The sequence below is a fragment of the Mixophyes fleayi genome, chromosome 6 (genome assembly GCF_038048845.1).
Source record: "Mixophyes fleayi isolate aMixFle1 chromosome 6, aMixFle1.hap1, whole genome shotgun sequence".
Taxonomy (NCBI): Eukaryota; Metazoa; Chordata; class Amphibia; order Anura; family Limnodynastidae; genus Mixophyes; species Mixophyes fleayi.
The window spans coordinates 226,050,124-226,075,562 of NC_134407.1; the positions used below are offsets into that span (position 1 = coordinate 226,050,124).

General features: G+C 45.1%; 1 protein-coding gene and 1 long non-coding RNA gene across 21 annotated transcripts in view; one reads left to right on the top strand and one right to left on the bottom strand.

Annotated features, from left to right (window-relative positions):
* LOC142160072 (uncharacterized) overlaps nt 1–25,439 on the top strand; it is a 1,559,230-nt gene that overhangs the window by 878,732 nt on the left and 655,059 nt on the right. The gene's annotated exons all lie outside the window — the stretch shown is intronic.
* LOC142160134 (uncharacterized) lies at nt 21,478–25,151 on the bottom strand. Its single transcript, XR_012693058.1, has 2 exons — nt 24,860–25,151; nt 21,478–22,567 (listed from the first exon to the last, which is right to left on the bottom strand). It is a non-coding gene; the product is annotated as an uncharacterized LOC142160134 (long non-coding RNA).

A 25,439-nucleotide genomic window follows, 5' to 3' on the forward strand; every position in this document is an offset into this window, starting at 1 on the left:
TCATCCTGCCCAGAGTGTGAATGCCATGTTTCCAGACCTCAGTGTAAAAGTCCGCTGGCAACTACCCCAGTTTCCCCACTAACCGGTGTTCCTTTGGGTTGGAAAAGATCTGTAACCAATACCCTTGCACTCAGTTTGCAGCGTAAAGCTAAAACGTTTATGGGAAAAATTAGAGGAGCATTTAGGGTTACAAGTGTTACACCTATAGGTTGAAACAAAGGGGGGAGGATATGTGACAGAGTCACTGGAAGGAGCCTAGATACAGATGTATGTGTCCCAGGCTTCCAGCATTGTATACATAAGGCCCAGTCTTCTGATCTATCAGTCTCTAACAGACTGATCAAGGGATGCACCTGTGAGGTGCTTGTAATAAGGCAGCTGGGATATGCAGCCAGTGTCTCAGACCTGGGAGAGGTGAGCTGCCCCCGGAGACACTCTGTTGCAGGGAGCAACAGTTACATGTGGTTTGGTGAATGTGTGGGACATAAGGTCCTACACATGAGAGAGCCTCCATACATGTATTAGCTAGAAGCCAGACGGCTAGGAGTTTATTTGTGTTTTGTTCCTGTATTCAAGCTGGTGAATAAACTGGCAATGGCTGTATCAAGAAACTCCTGGACTCATGTGTCTTACTGCTGCTGTTCACCCAGGAGATGATACCTGTTCCCCTGAGTATACTACAACATATAGTAATACAACTTATAATAAACTTTCACAAATAAATATCCCTAAAATTCAGAGGGATGGGGTACAACAAAATTATCTCTCATCTCTCAAGTAAATATTCAGACAACTGTGTTACTAAATGAAGAAAGTCCTGAATCGTTCTCATTAAACAGCTGTCAGTTCTTATAAGATGCAAAATGCAAATTACCAGACCAATCACACAATAGTCTCTTATAAATGACTCATACAAACTATATAGAACTTAATCACAATTGTCTCAGCACCAATGAGAGAGCACAGATAAGAATATACAGCACAATGTTCAGTGCCAACACTGGCTCATCTCAGTAATGTTCTCCTAGCACCGAACACTCTTTCAAAGCAATTCAAATATAAGGGAACAGCTGATTTAAAAGTGGGGCTACATCTAGACTGATGACAATATATCACTCCATCCCGTGTTTCATTGTATGCTACAATTACTTTAGATGGTAATAGGTCCATAATGCTACAATCTAAGTGTGTATATAGTCACGCTACAACTGTCATAAACCAGCCTCAGATGGGAATGTCTGAGCTGGTATAAAGCATGAATTCTGGATCTATTAAACCTTTAAAATAACAAGAATTGTTAAAAATAATAATATATAAAGTTTGGAATAATTGTGACCCCGTAAAGTTTAACAGAAGCTCTGGAATAACGTTTATCTCCCGCCCGGCGTAGCATTGACCATACCTTCCGATCACCTCATGTGGGGAATCTGCGGATAACAAAATGTTTGTGGATGTACCTTCCATAGTGGGATCTGGGGACAGAGGTTTACATGATGCTGGGGATTCATATAAATGTTATAGAGCATACTGTATATAGGACATCACTATTATTGGACCTACTGTGAGTGGTTCTGTAGGTCACCTTGTGTTACAGTATAATCTACTTACTGTAGTCTCTGCAGCTGACACTGGTCAAACAACCCAGATATACTGGATCCATCCTGATTTACGTCCTCTGTAACTGGAAATCTGCATGCATGGAAACTGCAGGAAAACACATATATTACTGTAACTGTATAAATGACATGTTAAAGCATGCGGCCCAGCAAGCCTGTAAATGTGGCCCAGAACGATTTTTGGTTGGGGCAAGGGGGCAGCACTGTTAATGGAAAAAAAAAATCCTGCAAAGAAAAGAAAATACTTACCTTGCGGTCACATCAGCTGGTACTCCGGCTCCCTCTCTTGTCTCTTCCTCCGTGTGGTGCTCGCAGTGAATGTTGGGCGTGATGTCATCACGCCCAACATCCATTGCGGAGCGCAGCTCAGAGGAGTCACCCGCACGAGAAGAACAATCAGCAGCACAGAATTGGAGAAAAGAAGAGAAAAGGACAGGAGAACAAGCCGATTAAAAGGTAAGTTAAGGGGGATTTTTTTTATTATTTCAAGGGACATTGACCAGTGAATAAAAGTCACCTGGTCCTGGAGCATCATGGACCTTATCTCCCTGCTACATACTTCTACTTGTATTACTAATGGGGCATTATATATAATTCTCTTTGGCCCATTATAAGTTGTTATCCCTTAACTAACATAGTGGTGTAATTAGCAAAACAGGTCATAATTTGGGGTCACAGTGATGTATATGTCAGGTACCGCAGGCCTGGTCAGGGCACCCTGATATACAATGCCTGGCTTAAATGCACTTTATTGATATTGCATAGAAACAATACAAAAAGTGATTATAGTATAAAAACTAGAGAGGATTTTTTGAACAGGGCGATTGAAAAGTAAGTATAAGGGGATTTGAAAGAAGGTGATATATATATATCTCACTTTTTTTCTCATATATATGTGTTAACTATGTTTTCTATGGTTTTTTGGATGATCAGCTATCGTTATTGTTAGAGTATCTTATGTGCGGCCCAAACCAACTCGTCGTCTTCCAATGTGGCCCAGGGAAGCTAAAAGGTTGGACACCCCTGTGTTAAGGCATATACCAGGTAATGTACCAGGTAATGTAATAGGTAATGTAATAGGTAATATAGGGTAGTATAATAGGTAATGTAATAGTAAAAAAGAAATAAAGGAGCGCTGTATCCATCAATCGTATTTAATATAATAAAAATCAACTAAATATTGAATCAGTCAAAATTAATCTAAAAACAACAATTAGACATGTGATTAACAACTATTGAATGTATATTATGTACAGAGTTACCATGGACATCAAAATTTAAACAAATGTGGGTAGTGAGTCACTATAATACATAAACTAGCACTCTCCTGACTCCCAGGAATCAAAGACGACCAACAGGGTAATTTGGAACATGTAATAATCAGCTGGAATGAGTGTGTTGTCAAAACAGATCTAAAACACTTGCCACATTTGAAATAAAGGCTGCCTTGCTGTCGGAAAGCATTGAGAAACAAGCAGGTAAGTGGTAATATGCAGAGAGGAACTACACGATATTCAAACAAGTGAGTTATAGCATGCAGAAAAAAACTGCAGCAAATTATTGTATTGTAGATAAAAAAAACTCAGTCCTTTTAAGGATTATTGTGGACAGAGAAAACAAATGGTCACATATGTAATCAGCTGGAAGGCCACAGAGAGTCCTCTATGCGATTTCATTCTGTCATCTATTCGGTTCATACTTCAACAAAATAATTTTTTGTTTGATTCACAATTTTATTTACAGACACTGGGCACAGCCATGGGGACCAGGTTTGCCCCGAGTTTTGCTAATCTTTATATGAGGCTTTTTGAGGAGAAATACATCTGGGGCTCTATTTTGAGGGGGGAAGCTAGTCCTCTATGGCAAATATATTGACGACCTGTATTTTATTTGGGATGGGGACAATCTTTCTATTTTTTCTTTTCTTGAACATCTTAATTCTAATGATTTTGGTTTACGGATAATTTTAGCAGTTTATCTATTAATTTTTTGGACATCACACTAACGGTAAGTGATAATGTTATTTATACTGAAACATTTTCTAAACCAATTGATGCTCACAGCTTTTTGCATTATAAGAGTGAACATTCTAGGCCTTGGAAAAATAACATCCCCAAGGGCCAATTCCTGAGGATGAAAAGGAATTGTTCAACTACAAATGATTTTAGGAAACATGTTGTCATATTGTGTCAGTCATTTTTGGAACAGGGGTATCCAGCTACAGTGCTGCAGCAAGCTCTTAATGATGTAGAAGATATTGATAGAACAAACCTCTTCAAACACATATCTACTAATAAGAAAAAGGAAGATATGAGATCTCTGGTTTTTATTACACCACATAATAGTTATGCCCACCAGATCAGACACATTACTAATAAGAACTCTGTGTTATTGACACCTGATGATCTATTAGGTTCCTTTATCCCTAAAAGGTAATAATGTGGTTTTTAGGATATCTAGTAATCTCAAAGAACATTTGGCTCCTAGCTTCTTTGGTCCAAAGAAGTCAGTGAAGCCAGATACTGGTTTATTAATGAAGAACTGGCTTACTACTAGACCTAATGGCTTCTACTGTTGTGGCAGAAATAAATGTCTCACATGTAGGTCTGCAGACCATAAATGTATTTATTTTGTCTCCTATTCTTCTGGGGAGAAATTCCCTATTGACAAAATTCTGTCAATCTACTTTTGTTATCTATTTAATAAATTGTTCCTGCAGGTTACAATATGTGGAACGCACAATCCGGTCTGTGGGAGGGCGCTTCACAGAACACCGCAGAAACTTTCTCAAAAATGTGAAACACATAGTTTATCTTCACATGTTAATGCTTGTAGAGGGGGTTCTCTGGAAGGACTCCAGGTTAGAGTGACTGAACAAATAGATGTTACTCCTAGGGGAGTTGACAGATTTAATCTTCTTTGTCGTAGGGAGGCGTATTGGATTTTTAGGTTAAATACATTGGTTCCTCGTGGTTTAAATGAGGGTATAGAATTGAATAATATATGAAGCTTCCTTAATATATAAATATATATTTATATATTTACTATTTTTATTTGTATATTATTTTTTTATTATTATTATTATTTTTATATTTATATGTTTACATACTCTCAGTATGAGTTATACATTTTGAGGTACTATATTTATATCTTTATTAATAATTCTATTCTAAGTTTTGTAATTTGTTTTTAATTTATATGATTACTTTTCAATTTATATATCTACTAATGGGATCTTGTAGCTCTAGACTTTTCAATTTCTGTATAAGTACATTTTAGTTGTTTTGTATGTAGCTCTTTATTATACTGCTTTGGCATTCCTTTTGTATTATTTTATTTTATACTGAGCATGCGCCCGCCGGCCGGAACCAGGAAGGAGAGATACGTCCCGTTGCTAGGCAACTGGACACGCCGGCACTGTCAGTCGGGAAGGTGTCCGTCCGTGGCATCGAGTAAATGTGCGGGCATGGCGCGTGACAGAGCCTGGACACCCTAACAAAATGCAATACAGGCGGTCACACAAGAAATTGACAGAAAGATACAAAGTAATCTATGACAGGCAGTCAAAAGTAGTATCCTGCATAAAAGTTTTGAGTGTCACAAAATATGTTTTTGTAAGCACATTTCTATATTATATGCTATTTGCACAAACCACATTTCTCATATACCCCTATCTTTCTACACAGCGAGTATAGACAATAGAATAGAAATATTATATACATACACATTATATATATATATAATGTTTGCCAATCTGGCAAATACACTGGATGAGGAGAGGGGTCTGTCAGCAGCTTCTGCAGTGACCCTGAAGAGTGGCTGCTGCTTTCCCGGGCAGTGCTTTGGCGCTCAGGAAGAGCCCAAGTAGATCATGAAGGTGGGGGAGCTCTATTGTCCTTAGCTCTCCCCTCTATCGCGTGCCATAAATCATCTGCCCCTGTTCCTGTGCTGGCGATCGTAAGCTGCTTCTGAAATGGCTAAGCACACAGCACAGGCTGTATAGTAATTATTTTGCCTCTTGTGGCTAGAATTTGTACGTTATAACCAAGTTCCTCCCTCCTTTTCCTGAGGAGGGGACTTGGTATGATCCTCAAGATGGCGGCCCCCATCTTTCCGATTACCGGTGCTCTCTGCTTTTTATGGCAGCGCTGCTATGTCAGACATCAAGCAGTGTGACAGCGCCATTGTTAAGCCGCCTGTCAGAACTGAGAAAAAAGGGAAACAGCGCAGTAGCTGTTTGGCTCTCACTGTATGACAGCTACGTCGCCCTAAACGGAACAGAGTGTGTTCTGTTGTCACATGAGCACACTTCCTGTAAAAGGAAAAATAAGTGAAAAAAATAATAAAAACTTATAAAAACTAAGCAAAAAAAAACTTCCTAGCAATAAAAGTAAGCCCAATTCCCTTGGGCACTTAAACTAAACTGAAAGGCTACAGTGGGTTGCAGAGGGGAGGGGTCTGTCAGCATGTTACATTAAACAAGTTATCTAGTTAAGTGCCAACTCCACCTCCCCTCATACAACCAATGGTAGCAGTGTCTCCCAGATAGGATGAAAGAGAAATCTTAAATAGCAATTTGCACTTATTAATATTAGCTTCAAACCAGGATGTAATTCCTGAACACATACAGGTCACAAAGAAATAATGTGGCAAATACATACCGCATGTTTGAACATTTAGAAAGTGCTTTAGATAGAACCTCCCGAGCCTTTGGTCGTATTGTGTACACATTAAAATTACAAACGTGTTTTCTTGTACTCTTCCCCAAGCAGTAGGCTACAGCTCGGTAATCAGTGTTCTCGATGTCCTTTCTATTGACATACCCCACAGACCTTCAATATTCAGTTCAGGAATATGAGACATCATTCTCTCTACATAGTCGACATCCTGTGTCTCATAAAGACAGCGAAGCATTTCATTATCGTTGTGTGATTTCATTCCTTTCAGCCATTCCGTCAAGTCAGGTTTTTCTCTGAAGGAAATAGTACAACCAATGATTCTCTGAATCTCCTGAATTTGTCTCTGACTCGAAAGACCAAATACAAATCGTACAGTTAGTTTCAGATGTCCATGTCCTTCTGATGCCTTCAGTAAATCTTTCACTTTGCTCATTTTTAACTTGACAAAAGGTTCTTTCATAGGTTTTTCAGCTAGGACATAGTACAGAGCAGCAAAGAACTCTTGTACACTCAGATGGATGAAGCTGTAGCAGGTTCGGGTCTCAATGTCCCTTTGAAAGATGTTCTCATTCAGAAATACAGACTCAAGGTCAGACATAGAGAGTCCATGTCTGACAAGATCGGATTCTTCAAATAGATTTTTCCTGTTACAAACTCCTTCAATGGCCAAAGTACACAGCTTCTTTATACACGCGATTATAGACTTGTCAGACTTCCTTCCGTGATACTTTATTAAATCCTTTAGGTACAGCAGGTAAATGGATGTGGTAGTTTTGGAATCAATCACGGATAATCCCTTTTTTAGTAGTGGTTTCATTACAGCACATACAATCCAGCAAGTTATAGGAACCACACACATGGTGAACAGAATATCATTTTCCTTAATTGTACTGAGAGCCAGGTCTGCTTGTTCTTTAGTTTCAAAGAACTTATAGAAATATTCTTCCAGTCCTTTCCTGTAAATCCTAAAATTTCCACATATCGAGGATATTCAACAAGGTGCTTCAGCTTCATCAATGAGAATGGTCTTGTGGTGATGATTAGGGAACTTTCCCGGAGAATTGTTTTTCTAAATATTATTATTATTATTAATATTTATTTATAAGGCGCTACAAGGCATCCGCAGCACCGTACAGAGACAAACAAAATCACAATACAATGGGAGACAGCACAGTACAGTAAACACAGCAACTCAGTACGCTCAATGCACAGCTAGAGAGGGCGGGGAAAGGGGAGGGAGGATCCGAAAACGATGGGGCCCAAGAAGGGGGGCGCGGAAGACAGGGAGACCCCCAGGGGGGAGGAGGGAGCGAAAGTGGACGTGGGGTGGAGGACCTTTGAGGAGGAGGGCTAAGTAGCTGGAGAGCAGAGTTAGAAGTGGTGGAAACAGGAGGAGAGATGGCCCTGCTCAGAGGAGCGTACAATCTAAGGATAAATAAACTCTTTAGAAGGATTTCTTTGGAGATCTCCTGAAACGGGTCTTCACAAACCTCAGTATCATTCATTGAGCACAAATTTAATTCATCAAAACCATCAACAATAAGAAGTATTCCTTCAGAGTCAGTGACGATTGACCGTAACAGATCAGATGGACAATCCAGTTGACAAAATCTGGATAAATAACCAGCTAGGCTTATTTTACCAGTGATGGTGTTGACTTCTCTACAGCTTATGTAAAACACAAAATTAAACTTGTCGTTATACAGATTCCCAGAGGCCCAGTCCAGCCTGATCTTCTGGGATGTCATAGTTTTTCCTATCCCGGCAGGTCCTTGTAACACCACAATCTTCGGAACAATTCCATCATCGTCAGGATCAAACAGAGCTTGTATAGTGGTTGTGGAATACTCAGCTGAAGATGTGTTTGACATAATTTGTAGATACCTCTGGCCTAAGGATGTTATTTCATCTTCTCTCTCCTCTTCTTCACAATAACCTTTGATCAGTAAGAGACTGGTGTATCTTTTCTTCAGTTTGATAGCTTCCCCCAACCTTGCATTACTATCTTCAATAAAATGATATTTCTTTTTCATGTGATCCATATATTGTAATTTGCTGTCTGTATAGGATTTAAAATGTTTATTATCAGTAAATAGTAATACATTGACAAACCTAATAGGCATGTTAAGCTAATTGTCAGGCTCACAACCACAGTATAACTCAGATACAATGAGGTTTTGGGCAACAAGTAGTGGTCGAAGTGTGTGTGTGTGGGGGTAGGGAAGGGGGGGAGGGATACAGCGGTACTATCACTTCTCCTACTACCTTCATTGTAATACGATCACATTCCAGTCACAGTTTTCAAACACGGAGCATATCCTGCGCCACCCGATCCGAAAAACCCTTAGCTCTTAGGATCCTGGCCTCAACAGCCACGCCGTTAAAGCCAGACGTTGCAAACTTTGATTACAAAAGGGACCCTGGGTTAGCAGGTCTGGGCGTATTGGCAACCGCCACGACCGACCTCCTGCCATGAAGAGTACGTCGGTGTACCAGGCCCTGCACGGCCAATCTGGCGCCACTAGAAGCACTGGAACACCCTCTCTTCCCCTTTTTCAGTACTCGTGGAAGCATGGCTATCGAAAGAAAAAGGTACACTAAGCGGTACCTCCAAGGGACGGACATTACGTCTACCGCAACTGCCCCGGGATCTCTTGCACGGGAACAGTGGCGGGAAACCTTGTGATTCAACCAAGATGCCATCATGTCGACATCCGTTTGACCCCATTTCACCACTAACTGTTGAAACACCTCCGGATGGAGAGACCATTCCCCTAGATGCAGAGTCTATCTGCTTAGGAAGTCTGCTTCCCAATTTTCTATTGCGGGAATTAAGATGGCCACGAGTGCCGCAACGTGAGCTTCGCCCACAGAATTATCCTGTGAGTCTCCCTCATGGCCAAGGGACTCCTGGTGCCGCCCTGATGGTTGAGATATGCCACTGCTGTGACATTGTCCGATTGAATCTTCACTGGCTTTCCCTGCAGCAAGTGTTGCGCACTCCTTAGAGCATGAAACACTGCGCGCAGTTCTAAGACATTTATTGGAAGTTTGGATTCCTTCTGAGTCCAAAGCCCCCGAAACCTAGCCTGAAGACAGACAGCCCCCCAACCCCGAAGGCTGGCATCTGTTGTTATCAGAATCCAATTCCAAATTGAGAACAAGCATCCCCTGGTGAGATTCTGCCTGTGTAACCACCAGATCAGCGACTGACGCGTCTGCGGAAACAGGCGAAAAACCTGACTCGCCAGATTCTGATGGGATTTGTTCCATTGCGACAGGAGTTCCAATTGAAACTGTCGTGCATGGAACTGAGCAAACTGGATCGCTTCAAATGACGATACCATCTTGCCCAGAAGTCTTATTGCAAAATGAATGGAAGGTCTCCTTGCCACTAACAGGGATTTCACCATCTTCTGCAAGGCTAGGATCTTGGAAGAACACCCATCTCAGACGGGTATCGAATAAGAGACCCAGAAACACCATCCGCTGGGATGGGATCAACTTGGATCTTTTGAAGTTGATAACCCAACCGTGCGACTCCAGGGTCTGGATTACTACCTGAATATGCAACAAAAGCTTCCCTGAAGAATCTGCCTTTAAAAGTAGATCGCCCAGGTAAGGGATAATTGTAATTCCCTTGGCCCTTAGCAGAGTAGCCATAACCGCCATGATCTTGGTGAAGATACGTGGAGCTGTGGCGAGACCGAACGGGAGAGCCTGAAATTGGAAGTGCTCTGACCGAACTGCACACCTCAACAGGGACTGATGACCCTTCCAAATAGGCACATGGAGATATGCATCCTTGATGTCTAAAGCCACCATAAACTTCCCTGTTCCATGACGAGAATGACCGAGCGTAAAGACTCCATCTTGAAGCTGGGCACTTTGACCTGTGTATTCAAATCCTTTAGATTGAGAATCAGTCTGAAGGAGCCGTCTGATTTTGTCACAAGAAAAAGATTGGAATAAAAGCCCAAACCTCTGAGAATGAGGAACCGGAATAATCACTCCGGACGAAAGAAGGGATTGAATCGCTTCTGTTAAAGCCAATCGTTTCCTCGGACAAGACGGAAACCCTGTGACAAAGAACCGTCTGGTAGGAAGACCGAGCAGATCGATCTTGTAATCCTGGTTCACCACTCCCCGAATCCAGACATCGTAGTGGACTGACACCACCGATCCCTGAAACGCAGAAAACGGGCTCCTACCACCGACGACAGCGGAGGAGCAAAAAGCCTGTCATGCAGACTGTTTGTCTGCAGGCTTTGCAGCTGGACGTTGCCCAGACCAGGGCTGACGTCCCCGCTGCAAACCACCTCTAGGGGCGGATGACTGACCTCTAGAAGATTGGCCTGAGGAATATTGCCCTTGAAATCTTCCTGCAGAACGAAAGGCCCGAAATCTGGACATCCTCTGCTTGGGAGCACTGACCGGGAGGAAAGTGCTCTTACCTCCTGTTGCCTGACTAATAAAGGAGTCAAGCTGAGGTCCAAACAGAACACCTCCAGAAAAAGGAATGGACTCAAGAGCCTTTTTGGACTCTACATCAGCCTCCCAGGACTTTAGACAAAGAGTCCGACGCAATGCAAATGCCGAGGCAGAAATGCGCGCTCCCAGCAGCCCCGCTTCCATAGCAGCCTCTCCTAAATAATCTGTCGCTCTCTGAATCTCCTCCACTAAAGGAAGCAGTTCAGAGGACGGCCTGCCTGCCAACAAACCTTCAGACAATTGTTCTGACCAGCGTTCAACAGCTTTGTTAACCCACACTGATGCCAACGCAGGCCTCAAAGAAGCACCCGCTGCCACAAAAATGAACTTAAGAACGGTCTTGACCTTCAGGTCTGTACCATCCTTAAGAGTGGTCTGGTTAGGAAGAGGAATATTAGTTACCTTTGCCAACCTTGCCACGGCCGCATCCACCCGAGGAAGCGTCTCCCATTTAGCGAGAACTTCAGGGGGAAATGGATAACACAACTGCAGTCGCTTAGACATCTGGAACTTCCTGTCCAAGGTTCCGACAGCAAATCTTCCAAATGGGAAGAGGCCGGGAAAACAAATGTTTTTTTCTTGCGCTTTACAAAAAGAGAGGATCCAGAAGCCTCAGGAACTTATTCCTCAGGAATATCAAGTACCTGACGCACAGCCTGAATTAACTCTGATTACCTCCTCTCACGCACGTATCCAAGACTTCTCCCGCGCCGCTCCCCTCCATTGGAACAAGCTCCCCCGCTCCATCAGAACTTCCCCTAATCTGTCCTCTTTCAAATGAACATTAAAAACCCACCTTTTCCTTAAAGCCTTCCAGTCTCATGCCTAAACTCCCACCGGTCGGCTACCTCTCTTTCTCATCCCTTCTTCCCCTTCCTCGACTCCGTCTCCGTTTCTCCCGTCTCTCCGTCTCATCCGTTGGTCTGTCTGTCTTCCCCTCCCTTTAGATTGTTCGCTCCTTTGAGCAGGGCTCTCCTACCTTCTGTTTCCATCACTTTTAACTGCGCTCTCCAGCTACTCAGCTCACCTCCTCTCAGTCCCTCTGCCCTCTGTCTCCTCTCCGCTCCCCTCAGTGACTCTCAACCTGTCATCCGTGCCCACCCTCTTGGGCCATAGTTACCTGCCTATACTCACTTTTCCCCTCCCTCCCTCTCATGCTGTGCCTGAGCCCCCAGAGCTATAGTGCTTACTGTTACTTGTACTGTGCTGTTTCACCTTGTACTGTGCCATTGTTTGTCCTTGTACGGCGCTACGGATACTTTGTGGCGCCCTATAAATAAAAATTAATAATAATAATAATAATAACTCCTCCACACTCTGACGATCAGTCTGAACCTCCTCCACCAGAGAAGCAGCATCTATGTCAGAACCCAACGGTAACTCACCCTCTTCCTGGGAACCAGAATCAGACTCAGGTCCCAGAAGAGATGCCGCCACCCTCTTCCGCTTACCTGAGGAAGACGGTGCAGCCGACTGCATCATCCTCTCCAAAAAGGAAGAAACCGCCACCAAACCCTGTACAGAGGATGCAAGACCCTGTACCCAGGCTGGTTCTACAGACTCCATTGGAGCAGAAACAGGTAAAACCTGAGCTGAGGATTGAGCAGCTTGAGACTGTACCTTCTGAGCAAGCAGTTCCACCATATTAAATAGAGACCGAGCCCAGGCAGGCTCCTCCGTGTTTGAACAGGCGGCAGCTGTTTCAACAGGAGTAGTCTCCGCGAGCCGGCAGGAAATGCACAGAGCCTGCGCACCTAGCTGCCCAGACGGTAACTTAACGTGACAGACAGCACAGGTGAAACTTAACAGAGTAGCACCAGCCCTACCACACATAGATTTTTCCCTCTCTGACATGTTAACAGATGGGACAAAAACAGTACAGAGAAATAAAAACAGTACAGATAACAAACAGCACACAAACTTCAAGAGAAAGTGAGCCTGCGATACAGCCAAAAGCTCCCCAATTTATAAAACAAATACAAACCTTTCACAAACCACCCGCAACCCTTTACCTTACAGTATACAGGATAGAAAAGGGGAGAAGAAGGAGCTTTAAAATAATGGCTGCCTATTCTGGTGTCTGCACACAAGGAGTGAGAGACTACCACGGGGGAAGTGCACAAGAGGAAAACACTCCCCCCAGGGCCCAGCTCTGGACTGGCTATCATCCAAGCCGACAATCACCTCAACCAATCCAGAGCCTAGCAGGGCTCACTGAGATAGTGACCCTGTTCCCTGAGCTAAAAATAGAACCTTATCTTTACACAAACAAAAAGACTGCTTTTAGTAAAAAAACAGCCAGCTCAGGGAACCACTGCGATTTCTACCCCCCTCTCTTAGCACTATGATGAGAGACAGTTTCACTTACCTGCTGCCAACCCTCCAGATGCAGTGTGTGCAGAAAGCCTTGCTATCTGTACATGGAGGACGGACACAGCCTGCGGCGACTGTGCCCGGCTCCAAGGAGGGTCAAAGATTCGGCAGAGGGAGCAGGCAGAAAGGAGGACCTACACGGCACCCCTGCTCCGCCCCGCAGACAGCGCAAAGCCGTCCTTGCTGTACGCTCCACAGACCTCCCCCATCGCTGCCTCACACTCTCCCCGCCGGCCGCAGCCGCGGGAGAGATGAATCAAAACACAAGCAGCGGGGAGCTCTGACTGACAGCCGACTACGCGGCTCAGACCCCGGAGACAATAGTCTCTGATACACAATTAAAGAAAAATAATCAGAAAAAAAGCAAAAACGGCTGCTAAGCAGCCCCGTGCACAGCCCACTCGCCGGTCACTTAAACTAAACTGGCCTCCAGCCGGAGGTAGGGTATAGAGGGGGAGGAGCCAGAGCTTTTGTTTTAACTAAAGTTAAAGTGCCAGTGTTCATCTGTCCTACTCTATACCCCAAGGTCCCGGTGTCCCCCAAGGATGTGAGAGAAAAGGTGTGTGTGTGCCTGTGTGTACTTGCATTCCTATACTTGTGGGGGCATTGACTGTGGGGACGCAGGTCGTAGTGGGGACAAAAGTATGAGGTCCCCACAAAGTCTACCAGAGGTAATTAATGCAGGGGAACTTGCTGATACGCTCGGCACTTGTCAGACCAAAAGTGTGCATGTGTCCGATGTAGAGGTCAGATGATCATCTGTACGTATGTTCCACTACAAGCAGGAAGAGGAGATTATTGCAGCTTTCCTGGCCTTTCACACCAAACAGGGATAAGACACGGTAACATCCTTCTGCTGCTGAAAGTAAAGTGTGCACAGTGGAGCATGACAGAGCCCATCAGTTGCTCCGACTATAGCCCGGAGAGCAGTGGAGATGAGTATACCCCTGACACTTCGGAGGAGAGCGGTTCAGACACCAGTGGTGATGCCCCGTTGCCCACCAGCGCAGCAGAGTGCAGGTACCCAGAGATGAGTTCTCAACCTTCTGGCAGCTGTGTTTTAAACAGAGAGGGTCGAAGAGACGGCGCATTATCCGTCCAAACACTGTCCAGAAACAGTGATGGCTGCAGGGCGTTTAACAAAAAGCAGTACTGCCTCTAATGTGAGACACCTCTATCGAAAATAGATGGCACATGGAGCATGTTCACCGAAATGAGACTGAAGTAGCCCAGGGCCATGAAATTCCCCAAACACTCAAAAGAAAGGTGCATGTAATTGGTACATATTTGTAATAGGGGCAACTTTGCACACAATGCTGAGACAATGACGGCAGGCCATGGCGTTCTGGTCCCGTGCAAACTTCCAGACAAATAGATGATTGCTGAAGGCTTCATGCACTATGCAGCCTACTAAGACTTGTTTGCAAGAAAATACCTGTGGCGACACATGAAGAGATGTAAGCTAAACCGAAGGGGCAACAAGCCCACACCTGCCAAAACACAGCGTCCAGTATCTGTGTGCCTTTGCTCAGCCTGTTCCACCTGGCATCACTGGTGGCTTTTGGACGCTCCTGAGCAACATGACCCTAGATAAAATCGTACTCACAGTCAAAAATGACCGATGCATCATGCAGATGGGGCAGCATCTCTTCGATCAGGTCTCTTCAGATGTTGACAGACACAAGTACACCCGTCAGAAGCTTAGAGAAATGGACAGGCTACTGCTACAGGCCAGAATAGCTTCCCCTTTGGAGAGGATGGAAGACTTTATCATCCCTTCAAACTTTCTGCACGAAGTAGACGCTGTGAAGCTGGTAGCTGGCTATGACAAGGAGACAGGCACATTGAAGACACCCTTGCTGGCACTATAGATCGGGCATGGCTTGCAAAAGATAGCGAGCACTGTGGAGTGCTGAGCCATGATGGAGGGCTGCACTGCTGAGGTTGAAAACTCACGCAACTTCAGGAAGATCTATGAAGCAAGATGGAACGAGTTGTTCTCATCGGTGCCTTGAACACTCTTCAGGAGTCCAAGTGAAACATGCCTCAGGTCTTACATTTCATGGAAGATGTGAAAAAGATACACTTGTTCCTCGATGAGAAGCAGCAAGCCTACAGATGCGGTCTATCCACGAACCTACGCTTAACAACTGGGCACTGCTTGCAAAACTCACCTTGGCACAGGTGATCTTTTTCAACCGAAGAAGGGAAGGGGAAGTTTCCAAGATGTCGCTAGCTACCTTCTAGTCAAGAAACACTTTGGATCTCCATGAAGATGTGGCCCTAGCGCTTTCCGAGGTTGAGAAGAAACTCTGCCAGCATTTCACTCGGATTGAAATCTAGGGAAAACAAGGGAGAAAAGTCCCCATCCTGCTGACACCAGTCATGCAAGTTGCAATGGAACTTCTCGCAGAAAAGCGTGAAGAATGTGGAGTAGCTACCCAAAATGTCTACATATTTGCCAGACCAGCTGCCTTGTTACACTACAGAGGCTCCGACTGCAAATGCCTGTTGACCCGAGAGTGTGGAGCCAAACATACCCACACACTGTCTTCCACGAAGCTTCGAGAGCACGGTGCCACTCTCTCAAAGGTCCTAAAGGTATATCTGGAGGGTACCTAGGGAGAGCAGTGTGGTAACTGTGGAGAGTACATTGTGCCATACAGGCTGTGTGAGGGGCGTACTGATGCATGAATAATACCTGTAGTATTTGGTGCTCCTTGTTAAAATATTTAAAGAGAATAATTTTACTCACCATCAACTGTTCTATTTGACAATATCCTCTCTGATGTAACTGAAAATATAAAAACCGGAAGAGGATATAATCCTTATATAAGATAATATTTACTCCAGTGAAAGTAAATAATACAGATATTAGAAGTCACCATAAAAGGGACGAGGTGGGCGGTGAGCAGTTTTATACAGAACATTGAGGTGATTCATAATACTCTTATAAACTACATTAGAAAACTATTCTTGTTCCTTATAAATGTTGATGCGATGATGTCTCTAATATCCTATTATATAAGTGATCACTCACTGTTCACAATGCTCTCCCTACTGTAAATTATAGGAATATATGAAGACACTGTGGAGTTTTGTAACCATATAAAAGCACAACTGATGACATCAGAACTCACCGATTATACAGATAATTCATACAATAGTTTATACATATTTTAGCATCACTTGTGTATTATACATAAAGTGATATGTTGTAATATGATCATGCCCGAAACTGGTAATCATATCTCAATGTCTGTTTAAACCGCCCCTTCTTTAATTACAAAATATACACACAAAAGAAAACCTTCCACCCTTGTACTGATTACATCATTAGACAAATACAATCCTTATTATTATGCCAGAACTACCGCAACTTATTATGCCAGAAATGTCCTCATTTTCTCTACGGATTCACAACACTAGCTCTAGATGACAGCTGTCAGATTAGAATTACTGTGAGGATTCACAACACTAGCTGCGGAAGACAGCTGCCAGATAAATATTCACAATGACAGCTACAAACATCTTCTCTCTATTCCTGTAATCAGCACTCTGCTAAGAACAGCAATCTAGCTAGTCACCTCACCTGTATATGTCGCTCAGCTCTAACAAACCTGTGCAGGAGCAAAGTTTTGTTTTGGACTTCTCTGCTTGTGCTTTGAAGAAGACTTGTTCTGTTTGACTGTACATCATGATTCTACCTTCTCCAATCTCTTGACTATGGCCTCGTTCATCACTATTCTACCTTCTATAAACCTGTAACTTTGGCTTGTACCTCACTACAAGTGCTCTCAGGACTAATCGTCTTTATCGGATGTGGTGTGGCTCTGATAGCTACCCCAGTCAAGTGGTTCTTTCCTGGGATCTGCCAGCACTGTGACACCTATGTGTGACATTTCCTCTTGCAGTCAGTATAAGAGGAAGTGCACAGTGATTGTCCTATGTGTGACATTTCCTCCTGCAGTCAGTATAAGAGGAAGTGCACATTGATTGTCCTGTATATTACATTTCCTCATGCAGTCAGTATAATAGGAAGTGCACGGTGTTTGTCCTATGTGTGACATTTCCTCCTGCAGTCAGTATAAGAGGAAGAGCACAGTGATTGTCCTGTATATTACATTTCCTCATGCAGTCAGTATAATAGGAAGTGCACAGTGATTGTCCTATGTGTGACATTTCCTCCTGCAGTCAGTATAAGAGGAAGTGCACAGTGATTGTCCTGTATATTACATTTCCTCATGCAGTCAGTATAAGAGGAAGTGCACAGTGATTGTCCTATGTGTGACATTTCCTCCTGCAGTCAGTATAAGAGGAAGCTCATAGTGGTTGTGTTGTATTGATGCTTCCTCCTGCAGTCAGTATAAGAGGAAGCTCATAGTGGTTGTGCTGTATTGATGCTTCCTCCTGCAGTCAGTATAAGAGGAAGCTCATAGTGGTTGTGCTGTATTGAGGTTTCCTCCTCCAGTCAGAATAAGATGAGCGGAGTGACATCACCCAGTTCATCAGACTCCCTGACACTCCCCATCCCTCCCGTCACAAACACTATGGGATGGACTTATAAAACCTTCTAAAAAGGGAAAGTGGTGGAATTGCCCATAGTAGCCAATCAGATTCTATCTATCATTTTCTAGAATCTGATTGGCTGTTATGAGCAAATCCTCCAGTTTTTAGTTTTAGAAAGTTTGATAAATGTACTTCCGAGTGTGCTTAATATCGTGAAGTACACTTGTGATTCCATGGGTTGGTTTACTCCTATATAAAGACTTACAGACAAGCCCCAAGGAACAGGAACTCACCATGTTGTGTCACGTTGTGTTGGAGATCCTCTGCAGGACCCATGAGATTGATGAGTTTGAAGACCTTTATGGTCACATCTAGAGCAGCATCCTCTCCATAAACATCTATGAGAAGGTTTTTAGTAGTAAGACGATCTTTCCTTTGCAGACGCCCTCGTGGGATTGGGGATCGCCCTCCATAGGAGAAATCAGACAACTTGTCCTTAAATCGTTTGAAGTCATTTTGCACCAGATCTTCCAGAGACTCATAAAGAAGATCTCCAGGTGTCCTGCTCCTATCACACCGAGCCCCTGATGAGAACAATGTCCTATAACTGTTACACAGCTAAACTCCTTCACCACTTTCTGAGGAGGTTCGTTTATTTAATATAAGCGAAAATATAAAATGGGAATCAAGTTTACATATCATACAGAAATGTACACTATTATACAGATTGTTGGGAAGGAGTTAAATATTTTTTATGTGATGTGTACACAAAGGAGGGATTCTGTAATAATAATAATACTATTTGCTATGTCCTACACAGTGGTGTTGCTATGGAAAACAGCACGGCACAAGTTTGGTTTTATCAATCACAATAATAGCATTATCTTGATGACGAGGAACCACGCGTATCCCTGAAATGTTTTGCAGAAACGTTGTCCGGTAGCTGATCGCCCTGTTTACTGTGCTGGCGAGCCAGAAAATGTTCTACGTGCTATAAAAGTCCCTAAATGTGAATAATATTTTTTTTTTGCTGATTAAATTATTTGTATGCTTGATCTATGAAAGTCCTATTGTCTGTGTCAGTCCGTCCCTGAATACAAAGAGTAAAATATCACTTATAACAGATTTGCTGCAGCTGTAGTGAAGAATGGTGCATGCTGGGACTTGTAGTTTTACAACATTAACTCTACAAAACAGAGGGAGTGACAGGGTGTCTGAGCCCGATCTAGACTGTGGGGGGGATTACCCCAGAAAGACGGGAGAACGTTGGCTGGGGATTACTGTACAATAATAACTACTGAGTAATGTGTGTAAGATATGTAATTTGTGTTATAAAATAAATAAATCAGCTATATAGCAATCAATACATTAACAGACTTTACACGCATTAGTCCGTGTATAAAGGCCTAATAACTGCTGTGTATTATAGATGTTATAGCTATCACTAATAATAAAATAAATATAAAAGCTCACTTTTTGAGGAGGAAGCGGCCATCACTTGGGAGACAATCTGATTCTACGTGTTCTAGGAGAAAATAAAAGATTATTCTGGGTTACTTTGGAGTCTTTCATTGGTAATTATGTAACCAGGAGACATTATATAGTAACATATATTAATGTTATAGCTTATATAATTATTTCACAAAGCCAGGAACTCAATAAAAGGATGAATATTGCATATATACCGCGCTCTGACACAAGCCTGTGTCAGAGCAATAAGTTGCATCCCTGACTCCTGCTCCTTGCTCCCCGTGTCTCCCTTGGTCCTGCTACTATATCTCAGTCTTCCAGTGTGCCAGACCCGGCTTGATCTCACTACTCGTTTGGATTCTCCCTTTGGCGTGACGGACATCTGAGACCAGGTACCAAGGATCCGCGTTGTACACTGGACCCTGCCCCAGGTACCGTTTTTATATTACCCTGCTGTTGATCTATCCATTCCTCACGTCTGTAAGCTCCATAGGGGCCACGGCGACCTGCAGTTTCTCAGCAGCCAAGCCCATCCTGCCTTGCGGAAGTTCTTGGAGAAGACCTGAGAGGCTGTTAGACTCCACGCCCTACTGAGCTGGTGCCAATACAGACTGAGGGACTCCCCTGGGCATAACAAACAGTAATTTGAACCTGGACAAACATCAATTAGACGATTATCACTCATTAGTGGGTAAGGTCTTAAACCAAACTGAATGCTGGGTGTGTTCTTACGTGTCTCAGGAACAAAATAATGTAGCATTAGTACCTTTTTCATTAAATATCCCTGAGCTTCTAGAATTACAGAGGGAAGACCAATAGAAGGAAAGTATATTGTTACAAGATCCCCTAATTTTAAACTTCACCAACATTCGTTATACAAGTCTCAACTGTGTATAAATTTTACTAAGACATTTGAGTATTGGGAAGCTGAACTGAATGATCAGACAATAGCCCACTCCAAAAGGTCTGATGAAAGGGTCATTGACATTGTTAAAGTACATCTAACCAAAGGACTCAGGGGTATCAGAAACGAGGATATGTGAAAAGACCTAAGGTGTTGATTGGAAGAGTTCCTCTGGGTTACTGTTTAAACATTATTCAAACCGAGATTTGCTGATAATTAATATTAGTTTATTTAACTACTCAAAGTAGTGGATATTTTCTCACATTAGAAACTGTGCATGAAAGCCATTGTTGCACTTACATTACTAATCTAACAGAAAATCCTGTGGAAGAGCTAGATAAGTCTATGCTAAATATGGCACGACTGAAGGATAAGCTTAAAACAGACCATAATGATCTAAATACTAAAAATGATGACTGGAGAGAAAGTTCACGTTGGAATCCTTCTACTTGGTTTACAGGTATAAATTCAGGATTGTCTAAATGGTGGAAATGTTTATTTAATTTAATGTTTATTTTGGACTTGGGTAAATATATTATATTTTTAATAATATATGCAGTGATTTACCTACTGTTGAGACGTGCACCAGGTATATTAGGAAAACTATGTAAAGTTGCAACAAAAGCTTTGCAGATAGTGGTTGTAGGGAAAACTGTTAATTAGGTTAAATGATAAAAAAGAAAACATTTATTGTATAATAAAAAAGAATATTTGTGCCACAACTTTAATGTAAAATTCTCTTTTGATACTTAGAATTTTCTTGTGCATAGGGACATATAAATCCTATTACCCAGATTATTTTTTTCTTTCTGCATTTTTTTTGTTATTATATAGTTAAGAAAAGATAAAATGTGTGAATATGATTCACAAACAGAGGATTGATGAAGTTTAGTTTTGGAACAATATTAGTTGGATGAAATTTTTAATAGCTCAGAGAAGTTCTGGGTTAAAACATATTCAATGTTTTTTAGCTGTTTGAAATTGATCTTTGTCTCTCTTTTGTTGTCACACAATAATCCAGGATCAGACACTGGGGTCTTTTCACCAATTTGCTTAGCCACTGTTGGGTTAATATACGGTTTAATGATCACTTCATGAGGGTGCTCCGATGCCTTTCAGAAAGGTAAAGTAAATCCTGTGTTTAGGACGAATGGCCACTTGTTAAGTCACAAACATATCATGCTGCCACCTAATGGTCTATAAGGTTTCACAAAGCTGATTTATCTGTAGCAAAACCTAAGCTGCATCTAGCTGTGCAGAGAATGAAAACATGAGCACTCTGTCACATCAGTTAGAGGCCCATGGTCACTCCAACAACCATCTAACACCGTGAACCAGGCACAGCCAACTAGTTCTGCTCCACCAGCCCAGATCCTGTACTTCATTTAAAACATTGTTCTGAAAACTTAAAGAGGGGCATATTCTGGTAACAACATGAAGCTGGATTCTTTATTACAAACCAGAGGGTATCATGGCACACAATTACTCCAACAGCTGTACACACCAATGAGGTTCTGTGACCAGATGGACCTCCTATGCCACGTGTCGTGCTACTTGCCACCGTCCCCTTTCTTTATCCCAATTGTGCCATTCTAAATGTAGCAAGAGGGGCTCTGCTGTCACCACTAGGCACCTTCACTGGCACCTAGAACCACTTTCTTCTGGGTAACTCTCGCTGCTAGTTCACCCCCTTGCTGGGCACCTGAGCTGGTACCCCTGACCTCTTCCTTCAGATCAGAGCTTCTGTGTTTGGTTCCCCCTGGCCTATCACAAAGGCCAGGTAGCGGGCAGAGCATTGGTACTGGATGCTGGGTCCTAACCTCAGAACAGCCAGATAATGGATTAGATTGGTCTAATCTGTAGGTCACAGGAATTACAGCAGGTAAGTAGGCATCAAAGCAGGACCTTAAAGCAGTGATGTTTTATTAGCTCAAGTGTCCTATTAAGGACAATTACATACTATTTTGAACTACTATTCATCTACTAGCGATCTCCAGAAGCCCAGATGGTAGGATACATTTCATGGAAAAACAGGGTTCTTTTTATACAGTTTTGCACACAACATAGCATGATGTAATCCAGCCCCCTGATCCCAGATGGCACCACAACGTCTGAGATATTACATCCAATGTAGTGTTCTTTTCAGAAGTAGCTGGGTGGAGCCAGTTGTAATACTGTGCAAGAATATTGAAGGTTATTCCCACACCTGCCAGGACTGGCATCTAGAACCGCTTTATTCTGGGTAACTCTCGCTGCTGGTGTACCCCTTTGCTGGGCACTTGGGCTGGTACACCTGACCTCTTCCTTTAGATCAGGGTTGCTGTGGATGGTTCCCCCTGGCCTATCACACTGGCCAGAGCTGCAGGTAGTGGCCAGAGTGTTGATAATTGATGCTGGGTCTCAACCTCAGAACATCCAGATAATGGATTAGATTGGTCTAATGTGTAGGTCACAGGAGTTATAGCAGGTAAGTAGTCGTCAAAGCAGGATCTTGAAGCACTGATGTTTTATCAGCTCACGTAGTCCTAATAAGGACAGTTATACATTATTTTTCCAGAAGTTACAGATCAAATCATACATTACATGGTCAAACAGAGCTCTTTTTATACAGATTCTGACACACATGCTAGCAGGGGGTAACCCAGCCCCTTTTCCAATCAGGCATCCAAACAACGGATATATTACTTAACATATTTATTATCCAGATGCGATATATCCTCCAGACTTGGAGTTAACGCAATTTTAACAAAATTTACATCAATTTCCTAAATGAATTGCTGTTTGCATTATTTATATAGTCTGTTTATCATTTTAACAAGACAGGATGATAGGTAACGACCTCCTGCGGGGCATTTAGGCTAAAACAATTGTTTGTCACTACTGAGATGAAAAGACCTCCTTAGCATTTCCTGCCTTCAGCAAAACAGATTTCCTCTAACCTGGCATAATACATTAGAAATCAATACAATTCCTTATACAGAAATAAAACAAATATAAAAAAAATCAGTACAATTGCAATGATATACAGTGTCTCCCTGCAGCCCCCCCCCCAGGTCTCACTGCAGCCCCCCATACCCCTACAGGTCTCCCTGCAGCCCCCCCCCCAGGTATCACTGCAGCCCCCCCAGACCCCTACAGGTCTCCCTGCAGCCCCCCAGACCCCAACAGGTCTCCATGCAGCCCCCCCCAGGTCTCACTGCAGCCCCCCCAGGTCTCACTGCAGCCCCCCCCAGACCCCTACAGCCCCCTCCCCCCAGACCCCAACAGGTCTCCCTGCAGCCCCCCCAGGTCTCACTGCAGCCCCCCATACCCCTACAGGTCTCCCTGCAGCCCCCCAGATCCCTACAGGTCTCCCTGCAGCCCCCCATACCCCTACAGGTCTCCCTGCAGCCCCCCATACCCCTACAGGTCTCCCTGCAGCCCCCCAGACCCCTACAGGTCTCCCTGCAGCCCCCCCAGACCGATACAGCCCCCTCCCCCCAGACCCCTACAGGTCTCCCTGCAGCCCCCCAGACCCCTACAGGTCTCCCTGCAGCCCCCCAGACCCCTACAGGTCTCCCTGCAGCCCCCCCAGACCGATACAGCCCCCTCCCCCCAGACCCCTACAGGTCTCCCTGCAGCCCCCCCAGACCCCAACAGGTCTCCATGCAGCCCCCCCCAGGTCTCCATGCAGCCCCCCCCCATACCCCTACAGGTCTCCCTGCAGCCCCCCCCCAGACCCCTACAGGTCTCCCTGCAGCCCCCCAGACCCCTACAGGTCTCCCTGCAGCCCCCCCCAGACCCCTACAGCCCCCTCCCCCCAGACCCCAACAGGTCTCCATGCAGCCCCCCCAGGTCTCACTGCAGCCCCCCATACCCCTACAGGTCTCCCTGCAGCCCCCCCCCCCCAGACCCCAACAGGTCTCCATGCAGCCCCCCCCCAGGTCTCACTGCAGCCCCCCCCCCAGACCCCTACAGGTCTCCCTGCAGCCCCCCCCCAGACCCCTACAGGTCTCCCTGCAGCCCCCCCAGACCCCAACAGGTCTCACTGCAGCCCCCCCCAGCCCCCTCCCCCCAGACCCCTACAGGTCTCCCTGCAGCCCCCCCCCCAGACCCCTACAGGTCTCCATGCAGCCCCCCCCAGGTCTCACTGCAGCCCCCCCCCCCCAGACCCCTACAGGTCTCCATGCAGCCCCCCCCAGGTCTCCATGCAGCCCCCCCCCCAGGTCTCACTGCAGCCCCCCCAGGTCTCCCTGCAGCCCCCCCAGACCCCAACAGGTCTCCATGCAGCCCCCCCCCCAGGTCTCACTGCAGCCCCCCCCAGGTCTCACTGCAGCCCCCCCATACCCCTACAGGTCTCCCTGCAGCCCCCCCCCAGGTCTCACTGCAGCCCCCCCAGACCCCTACAGGTCTCACTGAAGCCCCCCCCCAGACCCCTACAGGTCTCCCTGCAGCCCCCTACAGGTCTCACTGAAGCCCCCCCCCAGACCCCTACAGGTCTCACTGAAGCCCCCCCAGACCCCTACAGGTCTCCCTGCAGCCCCCCCAGGTCTCCCTGCAGCCCCCCCCCCCCAGACCCCAACAGGTCTCCCTGCAGCCCCCCCCCGACCCCTACAGGTCTCCCTGCAGCCCCCCCCCCAGACCCCAACAGGTCTCCCTGCAGCCCCCCCCCCAGACCCCTACAGGTCTCCCTGCAGCCCCCCAGACCCCTACAGGTCTCCCTGCAGCCCCCCCCCCCAGGTATCACTGCAGCCCCCTACAGGTCTCCCTACAGCCCCCTCCCCCCAGACCCCTACAGGTCTCCCTGCAGCCTCAGTCACACAGCTGCTGTCAGCTACCTGGAGACCTCCCGCAGCTCCTCTGTGATATCCGTGTTGCTCAGACTTCCTCAGTGAGCCCTGTGGGGCCGCCTAGATGAGCACATGTCTGAGGCTGATCTCTGAGGCAGACTCCGGGCAGCTGACTGTCCCGGGGAGTATGATCTGCCTCAGCCGTGTATCATGTATGAGAGTAAGAACTGGCTCCGGGAGGGCCCCTGAGACAGGAGGACCCGGGCACATGCCGCCGTAATACGGCTATGAGAGGGATAGTACTCAGGAGAGCAGGAGGGGTGGAACGCACAAGCCGGAAGTCTGGTGGACCGCACACACCGGAAGTCTGGTGGAACGCACACCGGAAGTCTGGTGGACCGCACACCGGAAGTCTGGTGGACCGCACACCGGAAGTCTGGTGGACCGCACACCGGAAGTCTGGTGGAACGCACACCGGAAGTCTGGTGGACCGCGCACCGGAAGTCTGGCAGAAATTTGAGTAGAACGAGTGGTAATTTCTTCCGGGTGAGAGGAGATAATGGCAGGTAGGGGGTAAGTAGAGACAATGATAGAGACCGCACTGGGGCAGGAAGGCTGGGCAGATAAT